This window comes from Dendrobates tinctorius, unplaced genomic scaffold, assembly GCF_039654945.1.
Source record: "Dendrobates tinctorius isolate UK_male_01 unplaced genomic scaffold, ASM3965494v1 ptg000043l, whole genome shotgun sequence".
NCBI lineage: Eukaryota > Metazoa > Chordata > Amphibia > Anura > Dendrobatidae > Dendrobates > Dendrobates tinctorius.
In genome coordinates this window covers 20978124-20983380 of record NW_027361711.1, presented here as the reverse complement: position 1 = coordinate 20983380, position 5257 = coordinate 20978124, and the positions used below count along the sequence as shown (strand labels likewise).

Sequence of the window (5257 nt, the reverse complement as noted above, 5' to 3'; positions counted from 1 at the left end):
GGCGCAGGAATAAGTGGAGTACACCAGAGCATGCAGATTCAAAGCTTTACTCACAGTCTGTTGTGCAAACAGGTGCCTGCCTCCGTGCCGTGTCCTCCAGGTCAGGGACTCAGTCAACCTCCAGGCCAGATGGAATACTCCTTTCCAACACTCCGCCAACATGTGCCTTTCTGAACGTCTCCTCTATAGCGCCTTTAGATGAAGTACTCCTAGTACTGAGTTACACTGGAGTTCCTCCTGTCCGATGTAGCTATGAACTCTACTTGTACGACAGACAGCTGTAGCCTGCTTCGGGGACTCCTTACTACTAAGTCCCGGCTCACTATCCAGTTGCTGTTGTGCCCCCAAGTCTTGTGTGGGAATAAAGTGGTCACTACTTCTATTCCTCCGGTGTCTGCTGCAGGACCATTAGTATCCATACAACCTCGGGGACCGGGCCCCGGCCTTGCGCTTAGAACTTTTAGGAAGGGTTCTTTTCTAACCCACGTCCTCTGTTCTCTTTTACTCCTCATGTTCCATACTAATCCTTTCTTTCTATGGAGAATCAGGCTTTCAGTCTGTGTTGCTCTCTCTCTTCCTTTCCCGTGCCAGCAGACCCAAGTCACTGGGATCTGTTGCAGCACTTCCATCCATCTATCCCTCTCTCCGGGGATCTTCTTCTCTCCAGCTCTCTAATCAACTAACTTCTAATCCTAAACTCTTCCCGCTCCTTGTAATGTAAACTAACTCCACCCACCTCCCAGCACGTTTCGTGTTCCAAGCAGGGAGCCACCAATGGGTGCTTTGCTACACTCCAAGCAGGGAGCCGCCGAAGGTGCTTTGCTACACTACTTTGTGGTGTGGGGTGCAGGTGTTGGAGCGTGGTCAGGAGTCTCCACCTTACCTGGATGGGGGATACCACACCTCAGGAGGAGGTGCAGTACCTCTGTGGCGACTGAGCCTCAGGGGCGCCACATATGTGTATGACTTCTGACAGGTCACTGATCCCTAACTGACCTGCCCCCTAGTTTACATATTGCATAGAATATTGTGTGGAAAAAAAATAATATTAATCAGGCAGGTGCCTTAATGTGGATGTTCAGGTACATATTCATCTCTTACCTAGGTAAGAGATGTCACCATGACACACTGAGAAAGGAGGGCAAGACATTGCAGGCAGTATGGTGCTGCGGACAATGTTCTGCTTGGGTCCTGGTCTCATGTGTATGTTACTTTGGCATGTACTGCACCATCTGCCTTAAACATGGTTACAGATCATGTAATCCTCTTCACGGCATTATTATTTCCTAATATCAATGTCCTCTTTCAGATAGATAATACGTCCCGACAAACTGCAAAAGGATCATGACTTACGGTAACTAGATTATAATATATTATAAAATAAATGAAAAGTTGCATTTCTCCTTTGTCATCTTTTGAAAGCTTGTGCATGTGCATGCAGGAATCTTTAGACTTAAAATATTCCTGAAGATATTCTAATTGCTAATTCCTAAATATTTAATTCCAAATTAAATTACTGTATTACTTTTTATATGCTGTATGACCAAACTTCAAACACCTAACTTCAAGGGGGATTTTTGAAAAGCGGCATGATGGCTTGAATACTGCTTTAAAAGTAAAGACAACAGCCTCACCATGAGGTTATTCTGTGCATTGCATGCATCTACGCCTTGACTCAGTTTGTTGCCAGCTTTGATGAGAATGTTCAGCTTTACATGATTTCTGACATGTTTTATGTTTTTCTCCCTGAGGATCTTTGATCTGTGACCATCACTGATTACTAGGAAGATGTAGGGATGTTTAAATACCTGAGTCCATAGTAATGATAAAGCACTATTGTCCAAATCTCATTGTGGTCAATACAGCCTAAAATAAAGAAAGGAGAACAAAGAATGACTGAAAAAGAATTTACATTAAAATATAACTTTTATTTTTGATATATTAAAATTATTTTCCTTTAAGCTAATTTTTACATTTATTGTGCTTAACTCCACACACAATAATTATGCACTTCGGGACTAATTATTCATTAACTCTTTTTAAGTTTTTTTTAAGTCATGTTTCTATTTTTGACTTGTGTTTTTTGCTAATGTATTTTGCTCCAAATTCATGAAAATGGCAATTCATGAACTTTGCGCAATCCCGAAAACATTTTTTTTGTTTCTGACTAACTGTTTTTGCAACTTTTTACCAGGAAAAGTCTCATGTTTTCAAAATGTCACAAAAAAGCACCAAAAATTAACTGCCATACTTAAAATTACTCTGAGGGGAGAGGTGGACTTTGTGTACAGTTGAGCCAAATTTAGCGAGTTTTTTAAAAAGTTGTATTTCATGAAACTGTCTAAAACATCTGGAAAGCAACACTGATCAAAAAATAAAAAATAACAAACAAAAGACAATTTGAAAAAAGTTGCAAACTATTTGATGAACTTGTTGCGAATCAAAAAACTAGTGATTGAGAGCTATTCACAACAAAAAAAAAACTGGAGAAATGCAATGATGAATCAAGACCTGTCCTGACCAATAGATCAGCGTCAAAGGGAATTTGTTGCTATTGCAAGGACAAAAACATCTAGCTGAGGTCGACTATAAGGGCTCATGCAGACGTTGGTACAAATCGGTCCGAGCATGGACCGCTAATGCACAGACTGGCTGTGAAGGTTGTGGAGTGGCCATCTCAGTCTCCTGACCGCAATATCATTGAGCCACTCTAGGGAAGTCCCAAGCGCGCAGTTCATTAACTGGAGGCTTTTTTGTCAAGAAGAGTGGGCAGCTTTACCATCTGAGAAAATAAAGAACCTCATCCACAACTACCACAAAAAACTTCAAGCTGTCAATGATATTAGAGGGGGCAATAGACGGTATTAAGAATATAGGACACTTCCTGCGCCTTCGCAGAATTTGTTCTAATGAACAAGACCTTGAATTACAAGCACAGAATCTCTCTGAGAGATTTCGGGAGAAAGGGTAGAGTAGAAGGGCCATCAAGAAGGCCTATAATCGTGCCAAATGGTCTACACGTCAGGCTCTACTATACAAGAAGGAGGAGATAAAAGTCACAATAAAATAAGATTTATTACTAATTACCATGCGCAATTTGCGCGAATGAAGGATTGTCTCCAAAGAGCTTGGCCGATAATTCAAACTGACCCCATTCTTAACCAGCTTCTCCCGCCAGTACCAAGTGTTACTATTAGATGTTCCAGGAATCTCAGGGTCCACTTGGTCCATAGCCACTATCAGCCACAAACCAGGGTCCAGCTTCCTTGATGTTAGTCGTCCTAGGTGTGGCTGTGCTCCTTGTGGCCGATGTGTCGCCTGCCCCAATATTGACCGTACCAGTATATTTTTTAATTCAACTCAGACCAGGACTTATGACATCAGAAATCACATTTCTTGTACATCTCGATATGTGATATACTTTGCCCTGTGTCCATGCAACTTAATATATTGGGATGACTACCCGACAATTAAAGACACGAGTTCGGGAACACGTATTGAGGATTCAGGTGGCAATCGGTCACGAGGATCCGGCAACACTTAGGACACTGCCGCGGCATTTTAAATTAAAACATGGATGTGACAGTTCATTAATTCGTGTCCACGGTATTGATATAATTAATCCCGGGGTCCGTGGTGGTAATCTGACCCAAAAATTATTGCAACGGGAAACGCGATGGATCTGGTCCCTGGATACTGTGCATTCTAAGGGACTGAATGAGGCTATCAGTTTTGCTCCATTTCTTTAAACATCTTTTGCGGCATTTACCATCTTGTGTGATCACAGATGTTCATGTATAATTTTAGTTTGTTTTTAATTTCACTTTTTTAACTTGTAGTTTGTTCCACTGGTGTACCTGTGCATCACGGTTGGCATTTCGCTGGGACTTCCATGGGCTACATGCAATCTGAGTCATTTTTCAGCCATCTGAAATACCAGCATGTGAAGATGATAAATATCACAGTCGTCATTGAAGCAATATATCTTGCGGCATTTTATGAATATGAATTGAGACTTTATGTCCTGCATGTATTGTTATTTATCATTGTAGGTGCTTTAATAAATAATTGATAGATTATTATCTTATATCAATTTCATGACTTTATACTTTGTGTATTATCCTTTTATATATTTGTATACTTACATGATTAAACACATGGTAGATTATTAGTCTTATATAAATTATTGCTATGACTATATGCGTCGTGAGTTATGCTATACCTGCTTGTACAATTGATGTGCTTAAAATGGTGTCTAGATTATATATGCACTATCTACTATTCTATTAGTTTGATTATTGCTATATGATATATGTTGTTTTTTCTATGCGTATGTGGCATTACTTCTCCATGGTATAATTTTTTGATGCATTAATTGTATGTCCATTATAGGGTTATCTATGATTTTGTATATTGATGGGCACCAATGCATTTATGTGCACTGTTACACTTGGAACCATCTGGCACCGGTGTATATATATGCATTGATACTCTAAGATTCATAGCAAAGGCTCCCCTGCACTTCCGGCTGCCAGCGTCCTCCTAGTACGCACGCACGCCACTGGTTCCCTCACACCCGGCAGTTCTCGGCATCTATACGTTGTCTGGGTGCCAGGTCACATGCGTGTGACGTCACCTGGCACGTGATGCTGACGCCGTCGGTTGTCCGTGTTGCCATGGCGGTGCTTGCGTCATCAGTGGTGGACGTGGCGCTGGCTGTGACTCATCATAAGGAGGAATGTTTACTATTATGCTCTGCCGATATAAATACAACATCTAGATGTTTGTTTACAGATCAGAGCCTGTCTACCTATTAACCCTTCCTCCCCCCTTTTATTTGAGTCTTATACTACCATCTGATTGTGGCACTCGGGGGTGCGAGTTCTGTTCTATGCTTGATATCACCATGGCAATAAGCGCCATCTTTTTGGAGTATTTGAGCCATGTAGATACCATTGGCTGAAAGGATCACATGAGTAGGTAATTGTGATATCTAGACATCATTGGTTGGATTCATCACATGTCTAGGATTCACAGTTTCATTGGTGGACTTTCATTTTAAATATCCCACATTTCCTGTTTCCCATCACCCCTTGATAAAGGCCATCTCACCGAAACGTGCGTTGGGGAGTACGCCAGGGTGGACCTCTACCTTATACCCGGACAGGTAACACTTACCATACAGCTAAATTTTGGTGTCTATTAGATATGACTATAATTAGTCTGGGTATAGTACTTTGACTTGGGTTAAGTGCAA

The 5257-nt window shown here is 41.2% G+C and overlaps 1 long non-coding RNA gene across 1 annotated transcript; it reads left to right on the top strand.

The window, feature by feature from the left end:
* Positions 1–1286: 1286 nt before the first annotated feature.
* On the top strand, positions 1287–4087 carry LOC141089019 (uncharacterized). Its single transcript, XR_012232138.1, has 2 exons — positions 1287–1354; positions 3840–4087. It is a non-coding gene; the product is annotated as an uncharacterized lncRNA (long non-coding RNA).
* Positions 4088–5257: the final 1170 nt, after the last annotated feature.